Source organism: Microtus pennsylvanicus, chromosome 5 (assembly GCF_037038515.1).
Source record: "Microtus pennsylvanicus isolate mMicPen1 chromosome 5, mMicPen1.hap1, whole genome shotgun sequence".
Lineage (NCBI taxonomy): Eukaryota > Metazoa > Chordata > Mammalia > Rodentia > Cricetidae > Microtus > Microtus pennsylvanicus.
Window position 1 is genome coordinate 5,435,124 of NC_134583.1, and position 22,145 is coordinate 5,457,268.

A 22,145-nucleotide genomic window follows, 5' to 3' on the forward strand; every position below is an offset into this window, starting at 1 on the left:
AGTATGTGTTGACAATGTCATACAACAAACTAAGGGAAAGATCTGAGCTGCATTAAATTTTGAAACCTGGTAATACTTTGGATTGGTGTAAAGGTACCATGTAGTAAAATCTTCACCAGGATAAATAGGCCTCACATATATAATATTTAAATTTTGCAATAATAGCTTACTCTTGGTCTGATATACCAATGAAACATCTCCCAATTTTAAAGGAATATCAAAATTTACAACTGTAATTATTTCTAATGGCTTAACTGCTTAGCAATCCTGATAGGACTAATGACCCTTTTCTACTTCACATCCTTATTCCCGATGTCTTCTTGCCTTGCTTTTTTTTCTAATTTATATCATTCATACATTTACTTGATTTTCTTTTTTGTCTTTTTTGTCTTTTTTGATTTTTTATTTAATATTTTCAGACTGTAGTTGAATAGTAATTGAGGTCTGAAAGTAAAATTTCAGATAATATAGATCCCTATAGTTTCCTATTTTCCTCTTAAAATTATTTTTATTGAGCAATATATTTTTATCTGCTCCCCATGCTTCCTGAACCTCCCCTTTACCCTCTTCCATGGTCCACATGCTCCCAATTTACTTAGGAGATCTTGTCTTTTTCTACTTCCCATATAGATTAAATCAATGTGTGTCTCTCTTAAGGTCCCCTTTATTGTGTAGATTTGTGGGATTGTGAATTGTAGCCTGGTTTTTCTTTGCTTTATGTCTAAAAGCCACTTATGAGTGAATGCATATGATATTTGTTTTTCTGGATCTTGGTTACCTCACTCAATATGATGTTCTCTAGATACATTTCAAGTTGTGATTATTTTTTCTGCTGTGCAGTACTCCATTGCACAAATGTACAACATTTTCCATATCCATTCTTTGATAAGGGGCATTTAGGTTGTTTCTAGATTCTGGTTATGACAAATAATTCTGCAGTGAACATACTTGAGCACATGTCCTTGTGGTACAATTGAGCAGCTTTTGGATATATTCCCAAAAGTGGTATTGCAGGGTCTTGAGGTAGGTTGTTTTCTAATTTTCTGAGAAACAACCATATTGATATCTAAAAGGGCTATACCAGCTTGTACTGCCACCAGCAATGGAGGAGTGTTCCCTTTCCTGCACATCCCCTCCAGCATAAGTTGTCATCAGTGTTTATGATCTTGGCTATTCTTATAGGTGTAAGACAGAATCTCAGAGAAGACTTGATTTCCATTTCCTTAAGTGTCTTTAAGCCATTTTAGATCCCTCTGTTGAGAGTTTTCTGTTTAGGTCTGTATTCCATTTTTTATTTTTGTTTTTTGGATTATTTGTTATTTTGATGACCAATTTCTTGAGATCTTTGTTTATTTTGGAGATCAGCCCTCTATCTAGGATTGGTGAAGATTTTTTTCCCATTTTGTAGGCTGCCATTTGTCTTGTTGACTGTGTCCTTTGCTTTACAGAAGCGTCTCAGTTTCAGGAGGTTTCCATTTATTATTTGTTTCTCTCAGTTTCTGTGCTACTGGGGTTATATTTAGAAAATGGTCTTTTGTGTCAATGCATTCAACCATACTTCTCACTTTCTCTTCTATGAGGTTCATTGTGGTTGGTTTTATGTTGAGGTCTTTGATCCATTTGGACTTCAGTCTTTTGCATGACAAATATGGATCTATTTTCTTTCTTCTACATGTTAATATCCAGTTATGCCAGCACCATTTGTTAAATATGCTTCCTTTTTTTTTTTTTTAAAAAATATGGAACGCTTCACGAATTTGCCTGTCCTCCTTGCGCAGGGGCCATGCTAATCTTCTCTGTATCGTTCCAATTTTAGTATATGTGCTGCCGAAGCGAGCACAAATATGCTTCCTTTTTTCCGTTTTTTTTTTTCTTTCTTGGCAAAAATCAGGTGTTTGTAGGTGTGTGGATTGATATCTGGCTCTTTGTTTCATTTCCTTTGGTCCTCCTGTCTGTTTTTATGCCAATACAAGACTGTTTTCAGTACTCTTGTTCTGTAGTAGCATTTGAAGTCAGGGACCATGATGCCTCCAGTAGTTCCTTGTTGACAGAGATTTCTGACCAGCCCTCTCCTGCAATCATTCAGTCCCAAAGAAACACACAGAGGCCTACATTAATTATAAACTGGTTGGCCTATTAGCTCAGGCTTCTTATTAACTAATTCTTACATCTTAAATTAACCCATCATTTTTGTCTGTTAGCACGTGGCTTGGTACATTTTATCAGCGAGGCATTCATCTTGTTTCCTCTGTGTCTGGATGATGACTTCAGACTGATTTTTACTCTTCCCAGAATTTGCCTGTTCTGCTTGCCCTGCCAACACTTCCTGCCTTGCTACTTGGCCAATCACTGTTTTATTAAAGCAATGAACCAAAAAAACCTTTATAGTATATGAGAACATTAGTCCAAAGCACTTCCCCCCTGTTTTTTCAAAACAAGAATTCTGAATCTAATCTCCTTTGTTTAGCTTTTTTTAGACCATTACCAAAACAACTTGTAACAAACACTCTAAACAAAGAAAAGCATGCATAATCTGTTTTTTTTCTTTTGAATGTGGGCATAGTTTTCTAGGTACTTCCTCCTGATTGAAGCACTGATCATCTTATGGGGACCTATAGAAAATTTTGAATTATAATCAAGTACTGACTGGAATATTATGTGAGGCTTGATTATCTCAGCCAGCAGTCTCGAGGCTGCTGAGTTCTTGATGTAGAACTCAGAGGAAACTTCCCAGGCACATCACTTCATATACACATATATATGTACATATTATATTCACAGATGCATGAATATGTACATATATGTATATAGAAAAATTTGTGTACAGAGGCCAATAGAACAGGTGGGACATGGAAGCAAATGTCCATGTCACAAGTTTTCTTTCCAATTAAATAAAATGTATTTACACTGAAATATTGCTAATCAAATGGACAAATAGCAGTTTTATGACGTGGGATGTCCTTTTTAAATGTTTTGTCTTTATCGGTTGATGAGTAAAGCTGTTTTGGTCAATGACTTAGCAGAGTAAAGTCAGGCAGGATATCCAAACAGAGATATATATAGAGAGAGTAGGCAGAGCCAAGGAGACGCGAAAGGAGACAAATGCCAAAACCTTGCCCAGTAAGCCACAGCCTATTAATACACAGATTAATAGATATGGGTTAATTAAAGATATAAGAGCTAGATAGAAATGTATCTAAGCTTTTGTCCAAACAGTGTTGTTTTTGATATATTTTCTGTGTAATTATTCATGTCTTGGCATCCAGGAATGAATGAACAGTCTCCTACAGTTTTATACTTGGAGAAAGGTACATGTATCTTGAATTACAAGCAGTGTGGCCAGGGTGATAAGTTTTCTTGGTTTCTTATCTTACTGGAATTATTGAAACTCGGTGCTGGATCTTATATATGAGAGCTACACAAAGAGAAGTCAGTATGTGTAGAGGCAAGTAGCTGATTGTGTGTGTGTGTGTGTGTGTGTGTGTGTGTGTGTGTGTGTGAGAGAGAGAGAGAGAGAGAGAGAGAGAGACAGAGAGACAGAGAGAGAAAGAGAGACAGACAGAGAGAGAGAGAGAGAGAGAGAGAGAGAGAGAGAGAGAGAATACAATGTCAGTATAACAATTTTTAGTAGTAAATACCAAAAAAAAAAATACTGAAGATATCACATTATCCTGAAACCTGAAGTTTCTAAGTACTAAAATAATTGACCACCGATGATGAAGAACTTAAGAAGCAAAAGTTTTCCCTTGGAAAATTGATAGAACAAGCTGCATGGGCTAATGCATCATTCCCTTTCCTCTACATAGCCTTTAACAGTTTTATGATTTAAAATTAAATTTCGACGTATATAGAATCCCCAAATATCGGCATATGAAGTGACAATTATCTGTGGCATCTGGTGTACGGATTATTGGAAAGGTATTATGAATAAAATAAAACTAAGACTTAAGGTGCTAGACTACTGTCTATGATAAAATGTGAAGTCAACAAGTAGATTTCAGTTAAAGAGATTCAATTTTCATGCATTAATTACTCATATATAAAGTTGCTTATGTAATGGAACATTTGGAACAGATAAAATTGCCATATCTGCTTATGACTGAAAAGTCAGAAGAAATTATTCATTAAGAATTTAGAAATTTCCTGTCTGTGGTGGTTCACTTATTGGGAGGCTGTGGCAGGTGGGTCTCTATGACTTCAAGGTCAACAAGGTCTACAGAGTGAGTTCCAGGACAGTCAAGACTACAGAGAAAAATGCTATGTGGAGAAACAAAACAACAAAACAAAACAAGAAGTTAGAGCTTAAAAGTCCTGAATCATAGGCAGATATTCCCAATCTTAATGTTTACAAACAAACAACTGGTACAGATTTTAAGCTTTAATATTTTAGATAATTTAAATGAAGAGAGTGGTGAGGTCAGGTTCACATTTATTTGATCCTTTTTTTACTTGCTTTTTTATTAAATGGTTTTCTCATTTTAATTATTTCTTTGAAATTACCTAAAAAGTATTATTTTTAATTTTATTTTACATTTCACCCAGAGTTCTGCATGCCCCCATGGTGGGATGCTAGGCTCAGCATTAATGCAGGAGAAAGGGGGTGGGTCCTGCCTCAACTTAATGCCACAGACTTTGTTGACTTCCCATGGAAGCTCTTACAATGTGTTTTCATCATATACTCCATCTTCTCTGACTCTTTCCTGATCCAATTCTGATTCCTTTTCCACCCAATGTTGTTTCTTGTTTGTACGTTTGATTTAAAAAAAATCAACAAACTACAGTTTGTACTGCCCTTATACTTGTGGACATGTGACCTTTGCTGAACCATAAACAACCTACCAGGGTCTGCATCTCTAAACAAAACTGCCTCTTCTTTCCCCAGCACCTACCAACTTCCCATAACTCTCTCTATATGGATAGGTATTTATTCCTTCCTCCTATTGCCATCCTAGAATTCTAACTCCCTCAATCTTGCAAAAGTCCCCTGAATATTTTCTCAACTACTGTTTAACTACCTTTGCAATTGTGCTATTGTTTCTGGAAAACACCCCCCCCCCTTTTTTTAGACAAGGTTTCTCTGTACCATTGGGGCCTGTCCTGGAACTAGCTCTTAAAGACCACACTGGCCGCAAACTCAAAGATATTCACCTGCCTCTGCCTAACAAGTACTGGGATTAAAGGCGTGCACCACCACCACCTGGTTTTGGATAACACTCTTTCTTTGAGTGTTCCACTACTTTGGCTTTTACCATCTTTCTTCCCTCTATTCTTCCATAATTCTTGAACCTTAGTAGGATGGATTTGATATAGTTGTCCCATTTAAGGCTTAGAATTCTTCACTATCTTATTCTTTGTACTTTTATTGGTTGTGGGTCTCTATGTTAAATCACGACTGATTGCAGAACAAACTTCCCTAATGAGAACTAACTGAACCACTAATCGTTTGGATCTAAGGTTAACTCTTTAGATATTAATTTAATACTATATCCAATCAACAGAAAAATAGCATTACATTCTTCCATTGTTCTCATGGACTGTCTTGTCACAGTTTTCTTGTTTCCTTAACCATGTGTCAAATATTAAATTTAACTTGAGTAACAGACCTTAAACAATCAGAAGTGATTGGTTTCTTCCATGCCCATCGTGCTAATTGCAGCACTGTATGTATAAATATACATATACACATACAACATATAGATCTTCCTAGATTTTCTCATGTTTTGGTTTTCATTTTTCACACATAAATGACTCATGATCTCTTTCCTCCTCTAGTAGCATACCTAGCACCTACGAAAGCTATGAGTAGAGAATGAGGTTCTTGTGTGACTCTCAGCTTCATTTTTTCATGTTCTTCTTCAAGTAGATGATATCTTCAGCACTAGAGACATACTGTAAAGTTCAGATTATATAAACTTCGCTTGCTAAGAACTCTTACAAAGGTAACCCAGTCCTAGTTCTTCTGTTTTCATTTGTTAGTCCATCGTATCTGATAAATAATGGTCAATTGTTATAGGGAAATTCAATTTAAGTGATTTATAACCATGTATGTATATATTTTAGGGATATTTTTGGTTTCCAATAATCTTGTGAAATGCCTATGATGTTTGTTACCTCTTCCAATATGGCTTATATATGCTGCCCTTTTATACCCATTTCCATTTAACTCATCTTCTATTATTCATGTGTAATGCTTTATATCACAGTGTCGTGTTTTCCTTCCCTTGAAGTATACTCACTACCATCATTTACTAATTTCCTGACGTCTGTATATATTTTAAACAAAAATTATATATCTAAAGATCCAAAATTAACATCAGAAAATTAAACAAAATACACGGTATTTGTTATTTCTGCTTCTGAATTCTCTTACCTAGAATTGCATCATTTCATATTTCTGAATTGATAAATAATACTCCACTGCGTAAATGCACTCTATTTTTATTATCCATTCTGCATACAGCTGACATCTAATATTTTCTAATTCCTATTTTTTATGAATAGAGGAGCAACGAGTATGAAGGAGCATATATCTCTAGAATAAGATATAAAGTTCTATGGGCACAGCCAAATCCTGTGAGAGACTCTTTTCTAGTTCTCTGAGAATCCTATACTCTAGATTTCTATAGTTGATTCATCTTTTCCACTGTCATCGTCTTGAATTAGCCTTTCCTTTCCATTTATCTACACCAGCATCTGTCTTTATTTTTATTTATTTATTTATTTGGTTTTTTTGAGACAGGGTTTCTCTGTGGTTTTGGAGCCTGTCCTCGAACTAGCTCTTGTAGACCAGGCTGGTCTCGAATTCACAGATATCCGCCTGCCTCTGCCTCCCAAGTGCTGGGATTAAAGGTGTGCGCCACCACCGCCCGGCTTCTGTCTTTATTTGTATCCTAGAATTTAGCCATTCTGATTGAGGTAAGATAAAATCATAAACTAATTTAATTTGAATTTCCTGATATATAAGAGTATTGGATATTTAAAAAAATGTTTCAGTTATTTGCATTTTGTCTTTTGAGAAATCTCTATTTAGCCCTGAGTCCCATACTTTAATTGGTTTTATTTCCCTCATGTTTATCTTTTGAGGTCTTTGCATATGCCAGATAAAGAGCTGGTAAGGTGTTTCCCCATTCTGCAGGTTGTTTCTTCCTCAGATAATTTGTGTCATTTTCTGTACAGAAGCATCTTAATTTCATAAGGTCTTGTTTAGTAACTGGGTTCTTAGGCCTATACTATAGAATTATAGCCCAGAATACCATTCCCTGAGCAAATAAATTTAAGTATATTTCCTAACTTCTCATATATCTGATTCAGAAGACAAAGTCTTATTCTGATGTATTTGATCCATTTGGAGCTAAGTTGTTTCGTTTTCTAAACTTTTTACTTCATGGATCTTATATCATGCACCCCAATTCCACTCATCTCCCCATGCACTCACTTCTGCCATCTACCTTTGCAACCCCCTCAAAACTAAACAAAGTTTAAAAACAAAACCAACACTTAAAAACATACAAACAAAGGAACCACAGCAAACTCTCAGAGTGAAAGCTATAGTGTGGCACAGTGAGTCACACAATATATGCTTTAGTTCATACATCTCGCTGCAATGAGTCATTGGTCTGTTTTGAGACATTTGGCAGGATAGCAGCCCCTGCTCCCTGCATTATATAACATGTGGTGGCATCCATGGGGAAAGCATGCCCTCCCTCACCTCTTGCCACCTGCCTCAGGTAGGAGAGCTAGCCTCAGAGGAATGAGAATGGAAGAGCTGACCCTCCCTGTCACCTACTGCAGCAATCTGGACAGTGGGTCTTACACCTTGCCTGAGCAAAAGAGTAGAGCTGTTTCTTGTTGTGAGTGTGCACCGGTGAGAGTAGGAGAACACATGCAGGTCCTTGCTCCCTGCTGCACTAGGTGAACTAGTCAGGACAGTACTGAAGAGTTCACCTGGGTGGTGGAAATGAATTAAAGTCGGCAGACTGACACACCCAGTTACCACCCAGGCCCAGAATCAAGTCGGTGAGGTAGCCCAACCCCAATATTCAGCTCATTTATGAATTTCTGGCATATGTGAAGGGGCTAGACCTGCAGCTGCCACACTTCAAGATCTCCACAACCCACACCAAATCAGGATGCCCAAGAGGAGTTCCAGTGAGCTGAGTTTTGTGCTGGATGATGAAGAAAAATTTAGTTTCATTATATTTGGAGTGATTGAAGTTGATCAACATCATTCATTTAATATGTCTTTTCTCCGTTGCCTATCATCTGCCTATTTAAAAACTCAATGTATTAGGTCCTCAATTCTATCTTATTAATGAATGAAACTCTTTTCCAGTACCTTGCTGTTTTTATTACATTAGCTCTAGTGCATAACTATAAATCTTGTGTCGTGAGAGATTCTCTTTGTTGTATAGTACTGGTGTAGTTATCCTGTGTTTTTTGTATTTACATATGAAATATAAGATTTTGTAAATTTCTGTGAAGAATTACATTTAAATTTTGATAGAGATGACATAGAATTTGCTTCTGGATGTATGAACACTTTCCTAATGTATTAACTATACCAATTAACATGGGAAGAGGTATTTCCATTTTCTTGTATCTTCTTCAGTTTTATTTTAAAGTGACATAATGCTTTCATTATACAAGGCTTTTACTTCCATAGTTTTACTTATTCCAAGATACTATTTAGTGCATTGTGATTGTGATTATTTTTCTGATTTCTCTCTTGACCATTGTCATTTGTATAAAAGATGACTATTGATATTTGCATGTTAATTTTATATCCTGATACTTTACCAAATGTGTTTATCTGATAAAAACTAATTTATTCTCTTTGGAAGTTTCAGAGATAGTAATATAAAGCTTGGGGATTGAGTAACAGACACATTTTAAAATATGATTTATTCATACAAATTGCATGAACTATGTCCCTTCACTGTCATCAGAAAAAATAGGATAAAGAAATATATATACCACAAGGCAAAAATCAAGAAGTACCAGTTCAAACAGAAAAGTTGATTTAGCAGTAAGTACCACTTTTACTCTTTTTACTCTTGCAGAGGACCTAGCTCACTCCCACTATTCACATAGTATCTTTTAAGCATCTCTGATTCCAGATCTAATGTCCTCTGACCTCTACAGGAACCAGGTATAGACACAGCACATATACATACACACAACACACACACTGAATAAATTATATTTTAAGAAACACATTCTTTTAAAATTGAAATATAAAAGAGAACAATCTGTGGTTCTGTTTTGAGTTATTATATAGATGTTATTGTCAATCATTAAGACAAAGAACAAGAGAGAAATTTTTTTCTAAATAATTAAAATTAGTTAATATGAATACTCCTTTTAAGATACCTAAAATTATATGGACAAAATATAAACAAAATTTTAGGAAACAGTTTCCTATAGTCACAGATTGAAGTTACTTTGAAGATGACTTTTCAGCCAACATTCTTCAGTGTTTGAGTACCTACTATATAGACAAATGTATGCACATGGGTAAAGAAATATACTGGGAGCACTACCCACACTGAGGGCAATGAACATAATTGATTGTGCACTGTCATAAAATGTGGTTATTTTAGACTGCATTTTAATAATTTTTACAAATTTCTTCCATGAACTCCTTAATAGTAAAAGTTCATGATATTTTTCTCCTTCTTAGTTATTGTTGTACACAGATAGCATTCCAAAACATGTGAAAAACAAATCACTTAATTTGAGGCATAGAGCTCCAGAAGCATTGAGTCTGTTACCATACTTGTGGGGAGCAAGGCAACAGATAGTTGTAAATCAGGAGCTGGAGCAGGGAGCTTGCTTGCATCTGATCCATAAATAATAGAGAGAGAGCTAACTGGAGTCAAAATATATCAAGTATCTGGTGAGCATTTCCATCTGCTTTTTATTCAAATTCAACCAAGCTCATTCAAAGATGCCAGGCTAAATTTCTTCTATTTCATTACACCTTGCTAGCATAAATATCTTTTTTGTATCTAGTTATTTATTAAATCGTATTTACTGAAGCATCAATAGTTTAGAATATTCATATCCTACTGATCGCACTATTTTAGGTTTACTCATATTTTTCTGTAAGGCTTTTCTAATGATAGTTAAGTTATTTAATATGTATTTTCTAATTGTTCTGATTTGCGGTTCATACATTTACCAAACTATGTATAATAATCAAAGCTGAGAGATACAGAACCAAAATTAGTCACACACACGGATCTCTCTCTCTCTCCCTCCCTCGTTTCCTCTCTCCATCTCTCTCCCCTCTTTCTCTTTTTTCAGCACACAGTCACTCCAAGAAGATGGGGAATCAACAGTGACCAGCTGTGTTTGAGAGTGGTGAACCCAGAAATTGCAAAGCTCAAGAAGCTAGAACCCTCAGAATAAAGGTTACAACAATGCTGTCTGAACCTGATGTTGGTTTTTCAATGCTTGCATACTTAGCATAATATCTTAACTATTTGACTCATGGCCGAATAAAATAACTCCACTGAGTGAATTAATAGTTCCTACATAGCATTTATGGCTGTGATTATTTTATCTTTCAAATATTGCACTTTGAGTGGACAAAATGGCACAAGATCCTTGCTACAGAGAGAATGCTTGTTCACTTTCCTTATTTGTATGTTGAATCTCCACCTCCATTCTTCAGGAGTTGGAGATAAGTCCTATTAGGAAATAAGTTTAATGAGGTCATAAGAGTGATAAATTTAGTGTCCCTGGTAGCAAGTAACACACATCTTGGAATAGATGTATAATAACAGAACAAGAGAGTGAGTTTACAAGTAAGGTAAGGGGCTCTAATCACATATAAGATTAATCTAAAACCTTAATAATAGACTTCAAGTTTCTACAGTTTAGAAAGAAAAATGTTTCATGTTTAAGTCACTCACCTTGTTTATTATTCTTTTATGACAACCCACATAATTAAGTAAAAACTTCCATCAGGTTGATTTTAGAATAGAAAATATCACTTATAACAATTTTTTCATAATAGAATGATTATCTACCATAATATATTCCCAAATACATTTTTTCTTGTCTACCTCCCACTCCAATGGGTAAAGTTTCAGTCTAATTTGCCAATATATTTTTTTTTAGCTATGATAAGGTCTTGTTGTGGTCTGTGAAGTGCAAAGATAATTCTGTTGCAGCTGGAACAGGAAATGCTAACTATCAAATGCCAAGCACATGATTATTCCTGCTGGCACAGTGCTCAAAAGAAACAGGATATGTGCAGAGATAACATCACAAAGCAGAATGTACTTGATCAGAATGATCCCAAACCTGGAGTCCTTCCTGCCATTTCCAAAGAACTGAAAGCCCATTTGGACTATGTGCTCTCTAATGCCCACGGTTATAAACATCCTTATGGTTTAATCAATTATCGCTCAGGTTGTCTATCACTAACCGCTAAAAGCATCCTAATAGAATCAAGCAGTAAATGAATTACTGCGGGGATCTATCATGTACCATCTAATAGTGTCTGCTCTTGTATGTGGTGGCTTAGGAATAGATTAGAATTTAAGTTTCATCGTCAGGGGTTGCTAGGGAATTAGATAGACATCAGCTACTTTCAGTCTCTGAGACTTTTAAACTTCGTATTTCTGTTGTCTTCAGAGACATCGCTTTCTTATGAGCCTTTTAAATTAGTTTGTCAGAAAACTCATCTCACAGAAGTGGATACTAATCTCCTTGTCAATAGGTACACAGAAAGATAAATGCAAATACACCACGCCTCTGTGTGTTCTGTCACTATTGTGCTGACTCTCAGAACAGAGTTTGGTTCTTAAGTTCCTAGTGGTTGTTTCTTTCTTTACCTGAGGAAAAAGGAAGATAAGAACAATTGTTAATCTAAATTACAATGGAAAATGCTGTAAGAAAGAGGGTGAGTTTTGCCTCCGTTTTAAGATCTAACTCAACACCCATGTAGGCAACTTCAGTTTAATAAAAGAGATGCTACTTTAAAAGAAAGAATAAAAGAATTCCACAAAATTCCCCAACACTTGAGAATTGCTGGTTTTAGCAGCCACTCTTTTGTACTCCTAGGTATGGAAATTCATAAGAAAGCTACAAAAAAATTCCCCCCCCTTGTCCTCTCATAAGTGTAGATTCAGCATACTTAGACACAACATAGAGCTGTTTATGTCTATTATTTTATGTCTATATATTTAACTATATACTCTGTAATCCTAAATCAGTAGGTCCATTATGTTATAGAATTTTTGCATAATTAATAATCATCTGGAAATAGCTAAGATTATTCCTTATGCTAAAAGCTATAATTTATTCAATGCTCATAATTGTTGGATGTCATATCTGCCTAACATAGATTAAGAAACTGAAATCTTAATACATATATTTTAAAGATAAAAGAGTTATCAAATAGTGGAAGTCAAGATTGATTTTATTGATTCATATTTGGCCAATTTGGGGTTATTAATTATTGTTTTTATTTATTCTTTGAGATTCTGATAAATATTTATTCCCCTCCAATAAATCTTCCCAAATCCACCTCTAGATCCCTTGCCACCCAGTTCATATCCTTGTTCACTCTTAAGAAAAGAAACAACAGTGAATCATAAAATCCATTAGTCCATTTTGTGTTGGCTGACAATTCCTAAGCATGAGGCTTGCTCTGGAGTGTGGTTGGTACACGCAGTAGTATTATAGTAAAATTTAAAAAAAAAAAAATGCTCTCTCCGAGCGGCGACAATTGTCAGTTCTCCTTGCCTAGGAGTGAGAACTCATTCCCTTTTGCCCTACTCTTGCAGAATTTCATCTAGTTTGAGCTTGCACGTGCCATTTCCATGATGTCATATACTTTGTGAGTTAGTATGTTCACGTTCCATTTGTGTCCTGAACACAGTTATTTCTTGAAATTTCCAGAACTTCTGCCTCTTACAATCTTTCAACTACCTCTTTTACATAAATCTCTGAGCATGAGGGTAGAGCTGTGATGTCTTCACCAAATTTATAACTTAGCAGTCCACAATCACTTATTCTCTGCACGTAAATCAGTTATGGGTTTCCTATTAAAAACAATTTACTGAAAGAAGCTTCTTTTATGAATGTTTAATGATTTATACGTACAACAATATGTCATTTGGAATCACTCCATTATTTTGTTCATTTTGAAAAATGATAGTAGCCCATGACCTATCTAGTCTCAGGTTCTCAGCCTCATTAACCCTGTCAAATATAGGTTCCATCTCTTGAAGTGAATCTTAAAACAATGAAATGTATTTGGTTACTCTCATAATATTTGTGCCACAATGGCACCCTTGGGCACATTTTTTTCTAAGCAGGTCATTACTTTAGCTTGAAGAGTTCATAGCTGGGTGAGACTGATGGTTACTTTCCACTTCCAATATCATATAGAGAATCTTCCAGAACTATGAATTGTAGCCAGTATTGGTAAAGCTTCAGCTCAATTCTAACTGGTTTTCAAGCCCAGCTTTTTATCAATTTTTGTCTACAATAGAGAGCCAAAGAAAGAAGTCTCTCATAGATAATTATATTCCATTTTTTCTCATGATGAAATTGATAAGAATCATGAGATTAGATATTAGGTTGGTTTTATCATATTTATGAGTATCTATTTACATATCCCATAAAACTTTTAAAAAATTAAACAATCTTTATAAAAATTAGACAAGGTCTATGTTTGGTGAGAAATCCCTATAAACTGAACACTCAGTAGACTGGACCAAATCGTGTATTGGAACAATCTGAGTCATACAACCAGTCCTATTTAGAAAATTAAACTCAAAAATGAGGTGCGGAATCTAAATACTAGTTTTAAGACTTAAATTTTTATTTTTCATTGGAATATATTTCTTTCACAGTAATTTTAAATTATAGTCATTCAAAATAAAATATTTTTTCACTTTAAATTGGAATCTATGAATTAAACTATTCACTTATGTGCATTGTAGTTAACTTACAAGTAGATTATCAAATAAAGTATATGGACACACTTACAAACATTATAAATATTTTAAAAATGAGGTGTCAATAGCTCATATATATTGGATGACCTTTTGACCTAAATTCAGCTTTTAGTATTATGGGCATTTTATATAATGCAATAGCCTTAAAGATGATGATATTCACAATGTTTAATTGGAATTGGCATGTCAGATTTATCAACGCATATGCTAAAATTTCACCTGCATACTAAAGACCCCTCTAGTCATATTTTCCTTTGCCTGATGAGCTTGTGTTCTTTCAATATCATACATTCTAAGCAAGACATCATAGTATGGTTTCCACACATTTGAGATCCTCATGTTATCAAGCATGCTACCCTTCATGACAAAGGCTTAGCTAAATTGTATGACAAAATTAAGTGAAAAGCATTTAGACAATCAGATTTTTATAAGAGAAAACCAAGGAGAGAAAAAAGAAGTGCATTGATTGCCCTAATAGTCACAAGCAAAGAAAATAACAGATAACTCCTACTTTAAATCTAAATCAATTTGCTGATACTTGTCCTGGATACAATTTGTTTAATTTTATCTTATATTACAAAGTTTAAATTTTATATTATATTACAAAGATAAATGATATACAGAAGGCAAATAACTTGTGTAAGTGATAAAAAACTTCACTGTGAATTACTGCTAATATCCACTTGGTACAGTGTAGAATACTAATAGTGGATGATGGCATTGGAATACAGGAAATGACACTGAGATGTCCATTAACATTCCTGAAGTAAAAAAGAACTGACCCAAGATGATTAATGATAAATTAGCTAATTAATTATTTCCATATAGTCAATTGAAACAACATGTCCACTAAGAAGAAAGCTTTGGGGACAAAAGCCTAGAAAGGTCAAATTATTCTGAAAGTAAGGAGCAAGGGCCTGTTTCTGACAATATTAGATATTTCAAAGCAGATGAATGTCAGGCTCACATCTTAAAATTCTTGCCTCAGGGTTCCGGCTGAATCTCAGGGTCTTTCTGAGGCTGAGCTGAAAGAAGCACTTCTGTCTCAGGGCCCTGGGGCTCAGGTGTCCAAAATATAAACAGACATTGTGAGAGCTGCTTAATTAGAAGCCAGTCAAATTTATAAACTTTTCAATCTTTTATGTGTTGCTCATGCACAGCACTGGGTCTCTTACAGCATCAGCTATGGTGACAATAGGGGTGCAGAACATACAGAAGAGAATAAATTCATTTTGAAACTCTGATCCCTTAAAACTTTGTGAATGAATTTTTTAATAAAATAATTTATGTTTTTATTCAATAAAGTTACTTCAAATTCTGCACTTCAAACTTTCTATATATTCTTGATTCTAATTATAGGGATGTCAGTGTAACTTTAATTAATTAATTAATTAATAATTAGAATCAAGAATATATAGAAAGTTTGATATGCAGAATTTGAAAAGTGAAGCTAAGAGTTAGTCCCAGAGGTAAACAGATGATTCCAGAGAACTGTAAAGTCAAAGTTTAAAAATTACTTTCAGAATCTGTATATATCACACATCTGGATAGCACATCTGGAATGAACACCTGGATTGCACATCTGGAGCGAACATCTGGATCGCACATCTGGAACGAACATCTGGATCGCACATCTGGATCGCACATCTGGGTATGAACATCTGGATCGCACATCTGGGAATGAATATCTGGACTGACTGTCTGGATTGCACATCTGGAATGGACATCTGTATCGCACATCTGGAATGAACATCTGGATCGCACATCTGAAAATTAAAGATACATTTTACTCAAAAAAAAAAACACTTTCAGATTGCATTTTGACAAAATTAGCCAAGAAAGGGTTGGAGACATCATCTGGATCAAGTTGACTTCATCAAAACCATTACCCTCAGCAGATTATTCACTAAGTGAATTACTGTTCTGGTTAAACAAAGCAAATCTAAAATTTCATTTGTTAAATTTTTTTGGAAGACCAAAATTTTCAGTCCTTACCTAGAAGTGTTGCCACAGAATTTGTAGGACTAAATAATTGGGGATCTTTCTATGTTTCTGTTTCTCATTGTACTTATCACATCAACATAGTGGATGGAAAGATAATGATACTGAGTATAAGTTAAGGTCCTCAAATTTGTTTAACAATGGCACAAAGGTCTACTAGAAATGAGATGTAATTGTTGCGGTTTTCAGATTGAAGATAGAACTGAGTACATTTCACAACTGTAGGTATTAGGTTTCTTTCATTAGCTATCCACAAAAATCCCTGGATCAATACCTAGAATGATTTTCTGGACAATGAGAAAAACTGAGAAATATTAAAGAGCTGTTCTGTGAATATCTACAGTAAAAGCAGGGGTTTATGGGATGTTTAGTAACAGGATGTCTTAATGAGATCCTAAATCTATGCTCTATTTTGTGTGGTTTGTCTCAAATTACTGAGAGAAATTACCTGAAGACATTCTTTGAAAATGGATTTACAGTCTACATTCTTAAGACCAGTATTGAAAAATAGTCAAGTTGAAGTTACTGATGACATTTTTCATATTAAACAATAGGAAATTAAAAAAAAAGTACTTCAATAACCTCTCCTTTCAAAGAAAACTCCAAGTACAGGGGTATACATTTCTGGCTCATTCATATTTAAATGTTTTATTTGACTGGTAACATACTGAGAAGTCCCAGAAAGTAGTGGAATGTTTGAAATTTAGTTAAGCAATACTTCCGTCCATATTCATTCCATTTTTCATATAATTGCCTTGCTGAAATAAAGTAATGAAGCTGCTCTTTGTTGGTATTCACCTCAAAATTGTTACCTTTACCCAATTTATATGTACCTTAAAATATGTATATATGTAGAAACAAAGATTTCATGAGAAAAAAGATAGAGTAAAGCTGAGGTTGATCAACATTGCACTTCAGGAGAGTAAGTGAGTTCCAGGGAAGGCATGTGGAGAAGATTACAAAGAGTGAAAAGCTGGTCATTTTTGTTATGCTACAACTTGATGTTTAGAAAGCTTATGTTTATAAATCCTTAAGCTTCCCTTACAATGCACATTTACCAAGTCTAGTAAGGGGCCATGAAATTTGAATGGGTCCCAGACCACATGTAAGCAATGCTCGACAATGCCTTGAAACTCATTTGAAGACAATCATACCCAGAAAAGTGCAATGATTCTCTGAAGTGTCTGCAGCACAGATGGAGCCTTGGAAAGTGTCATTCTCAGCCATTGAAGAGTAGCATCCCAAATCTTGTAGAACCCCCATTCCATTGGTATTCTTCCTCAGAAGAGTCTTTTCTGATATGTGGTGGACTACTGTGACTGTTTAACTAACAACTGTGTGGGTTTAGATATCATTTTAAACATCTCTTAGTTTAAGACATTGTTAAGAATGATATGCTTGCTGGGCAGTTGTGGCACATGACTTTAATTACAGCAGTTTGGAGGCAGAGGCAGGCAGATCTCTGTGAAATGTTGGTGAAAAACACATTCTCTATTCTCCCTAAAACAAATCTCATCTTTGTTGCTTTATGTTCATCTTCCACAAAGACATACAAAAGGATTTCTATTACATCAGAGGTTGAGAACATGTTGAGATATTTTACATCAGATTAACAAACAAAAATAATTCTAATCATTGAAAATGTACCTTCTGTTAGTACAGACAGAACAGAGGAAAACATTATTGAAAAACCATGCCCTCAAAATGTAAACATAAGATACATTTATACAAACTGGGTACGTTATATTTATAAATATATACATCTATATAAAAACATAAACATATGTAATAGTAATTAAAGAAAATGGGCCATAAATTTGAAAATGAACAAGTAAGGTTTTATGGGAGATTTTAAAGAGGAAAAGGAAAGGGAGAAATGCAATTATTTTGGCTCACAAGAAGATAGAACAATGGAGAAATAGCTCAGAGACACACATCTTGACTCAAAAGAGAAAACAAGAACTGAGGTGTCTCACTGGGTGTAGCTCGAGATATTATGAGACATCAAAGCTCACCTCCACAGTTGTTGTGGGAGGTCCTCCCACTCCTCCAGCCAATAGCCGCTGAGATACCAGCCCATTGGGGCGTGGTCTCTCTCCCTTTAAAAAAGCAGCCACTTCCCTCTCCTCTCTCTCTTCACTTCCTGCTCCGCCAGCGACTAGACTCCTGGTTGCGTTGCGTAGAGGGCTGTTGCCTGGGACAGTGATCTGTAAGTTTTTTCCCCTTTAAATAAATATCACCCTATTAATCATAAACCCAAATTGGTGTGGCATTGTTTGTGACTTACGCCTTCATTTTGGCACCCAACGTTTGGTTTTAGAACCTCTCCCGGCTCGCAGCCGTGAGTTCAGCTTGGCGGACAGAAGTTCGGCATGGCGGCGGCAATTTCAGCTTGGCGGGGCGCTAGTTCGGCTTGGCGGGAGCCCTTGCTTCCTCAGCCGCTGCCTGTGTTCTTCTCTACCCCTGGATTCTGGGTTTCTGGTTCCGTCTCTGGAATTGATTTAATTACATTTACTTTGTTGAGAAACTTGCGTTTTCCAGTTTTTAACATCTACTAAGGCACTGAAACAGGACCATGTTTTCATCGCGACTCTGCAACAGCGCCACCTGCTGGGTAATAGGTAATATGGCAATTTTCGTTTCTAATGCAAATTTTATTGCTTTGTTTTCACTAATACAATGGATTAGTAATTTTATATTTACTAATACAATGAATTACATCATACAAGGTTTATATGATTATGGGAATACCTTAATTTGCTTGTTACTAGGCTTCAGTTTTCTTTTCCATATTCTATCATTAAGGAAGAATATGGCACTCCTAAGAATGATAGAATCTTTACGAACTAATAATGAACAACTAATTGACAGGATTAAAATTATTGAAAATCAGAGGTTATCTGAACAAGTGGATACTATGACAGACAAAATTGATTCCATATCCAAGGGTATTAGAAAGTTACCTGAAAGGGTTCAGGCTGTTGAATTTGACGTCAAGACTTTATCACAAAGTTTTGATAAGGTAACAGACAGAATGTACCTCCAAGATGGAAATCTACATGATATACAAGAAAAGTTTAAGGAGGACATGTTATCTTTGAAGGAAAAAATTAAAGCTTTGGAATCACAGGTGCAGAATGGGGACCAAAAAATTGATACCTCAGTGAAATCACTGGAAATATATACAGGTCAGGAGATTCAGGATTTAAGAGAGACAATGATAAAAAGGTTTGAAAAGATTGGAGAAATTATTGCAGCTGTTGAACAGAGTAAGGAGGCACAAGGACAGGATACAGTGCCTCCACCAGCTATTAGAATTGGCTTACCCAGGGTTCTAGCGACATACCCTATACTTGATTCTGACAAAGCGTCAACTTCTAAAGGCTCAAAGGGAGTCAGAGAAGCTAGATGGACACTAATAGCAATGAATGATCTGAAAGAAATTAAGCAAGTTGTTGTTAATTTTGGCTTGCACAATGCATATGTAAAGGAAATGATAAAGACTTGGGCTTCTAATGCTAGAGCTACCCCCCATGATTTCCATCAGTTAGTGTCTGCAGTTTTAGATAATGGACCTTCCTTGCTGTTTGGAATTTATTTCAGAGAAGAATCCAAACATATGGAACAGCAAGGAAGAGCAAAAGGTATTGAGGTTTCCCAAGATCAAATTCTTGGTGCAGGAGAATATGCTGATCCACAGGTCCAAGCTCTTTATGACGATGAAGTAATGTGTCTATGTCACCAAGCAGCTTTAAATGCTTGGAATAGGATACAAGATCCAGCAAAAAGGGTTGAATCATATACCAGAATTAGGCAGGGACAGAGAGAACACTTTATTGACTTTTTGCAAAGATTGATTAAGGCTCTGGACATAGGGGTAACAGACCCAGAATCTAGATGAATACTTCTTGACTCTCTAGCTTTTGAGAATGCAAACATAGAATGCAAAAAGATAATTGGGCCTTTAAAGTCTAGATCAGCACCTATGGATGAATGGATTCAGCATATGATGAATGTTGAGACGTTTAGCTATAATGATGAATCTTGGGTAGGAGAAGTGATTTACAAAGCAATGAGGAGACATCAAACTGCCAGGTGTTTTAATTGTGGTAAATTAGGACATTTACAAAGGGATTGCAGTCAAAGAATTTCTAGGAATAATATCTCTTCTGGGAATGACAAAAATAGGAGACCTCAGCCTTCAGGTATATGTAGGAGATGCGGTAAAGGCAGGCATTGGTCCAACGAATGTAGGTCAACAACAGATAGACGGGGCAATCCGATATCATCGGGAAACTCCTTGGGGGGCCTCTCGCAGGCCCCCATGCCAACAATGGCCCAGTCATTCCCAGTCACAGTGGAGATCGTGCCTCACCAAGAAAATTAAAAGCTCCAATTTCTGCTGTAAAAAGTAATACTGGTCTAAATGATGAATTACGTGTGGAGGATGAGTCAAAAAACCCAGTAGGACAGAGTAAACGTATATTTTGGCAGACTTCTATTAATGATCAAAGACCAAAGCTAAGAGTCTGTATAAATGGCACTTTTATTGAAGGCTTATTAGACACAGGTGCGGATGTAAGTATCATTACCCCAGAATCTTGGCATCCGAATTGGCCTCTTCAAGAGGTAGATGTTCAGTTCCTAGGAATTGGAACCCTATCTCGTGTAAAACAAAGCACAAGATGGGTTGAATGCATAGGGCCCGAAGGGCAAATAGGAAGACTAAGGCCATATATAGCCAATATTGCCATAAATTTATGGGGCCGTGACCTGCTACAGCAATGGAATACCCAGATTAACATTCCTGTATTTCCAGGAATTCATAATTCTGGGAAGGATATGATGAGGTATTATGGAAAAAGGTCACCAGCCATTCAGGCTGTACAAGAACATACAGCAAATACCAAACCTTTAGAGGTACCAACAGCCCTACCTTTAAAATGGCTAACTGAGAAGCCAATATGGATCAAACAGTGGCCTCTAGCTGAAGATAAACTACAGGCATTGGAACAGCTGGTGCAGGAGCAACGAGATGCTCACCACATTGAAGAATCAACCAGCCCTTGGAATTCTCCTGTGTTTGTTGTAAAAAAAGAAATCTGGTAAATGGAGAATGGTGACAGATCTAAGAGCTGTCAACAAAGTAATTCAACCTATGGGCCCACTACAATCTGGAATTCCTTTGCCTTCTCTGTTACCAAAAGGATGGCCTCTTATAGTTATTGATTTGAAAGACTGTTTTTTCACTATACCGTTACAAGAAAAGGATAGAGAAAAATTTGCCTTCACAGTGCCTACTTATAATAATTCTCAGCCTAATAAGAGATATCAGTGGACTGTCCTCCTACAGGGTATGCTCAATAGTCCTACACTGTGCCAATATTTTGTAAGTAAGCCATTGGAAATAATTCGTAAACAATTCCCCAAGTCCATCATTTATCATTACATGGATGACATCTTGTTATCTGATTCAAATAAAGATACTTTAGAAAGGATGTTTGAAGAAGTAAAGAAAGTCTTGCCTAGGTGGGGATTACAAATTGCCCCTGAAAAGATTCAAAGAGGAAACTCTATTAATTACCTAGGTTACAGAATAGGGTTAGAGAAAATTAAAACGTAAAAGGCACAAATTAGGAGAGACCGCTTAGAGACTCTTAATGACTTCCAAAGATTGTTAGGAGACATTTCCAGTCTACGACCAGCTGTTGGGATAACACCTGATCTAACAGTTCATTTAAACAAAACCTTAGATGGTGATAAAGACTTGAATAGTCCAAGAAAACTGACAGCTGAAGCAGAAAAGGAACTGACAATGATTGAGGAAAAATTACAGGAGGCACATGTGGATGGGGTGAACCCAAATCTTAGCTGCATCCTAGTCATATTGCCTTCCAGAATTTCTCCTACAGGGATTCTAATGCAGAGGGAAGATATTATTTTAGAGTGGATATTTATACCTAATAAACCAAGTAAAAAATTAAAAACTTATGTGGAAAAAGTCTCTGAATTAATTATAAAAGGTAAGCTGAGACTTCGTCAACTAGCAGGTATAGACCCAGCAGAAATTATAGTGCCTTTTACTACAGAAGAAATAAAAAAGTTATGGGAAGACAATGAACCGTGGCAAAGAGCTTGTGCTAATTTTTTGGGAGAAATTAATAGCAA

At 35.7% G+C, this 22,145-nt stretch overlaps 1 non-coding gene across 1 annotated transcript; it reads right to left on the reverse strand.

Annotated features, from left to right (window-relative positions):
• Positions 1-1,733: 1,733 nt before the first annotated feature.
• On the reverse strand, positions 1,734-1,840 carry LOC142851501 (U6 spliceosomal RNA). The gene has a single exon (XR_012910814.1). It is a non-coding gene; the product is annotated as a U6 spliceosomal RNA (small nuclear RNA).
• Between the last annotated feature and the right edge of the window lie 20,305 nt (positions 1,841-22,145).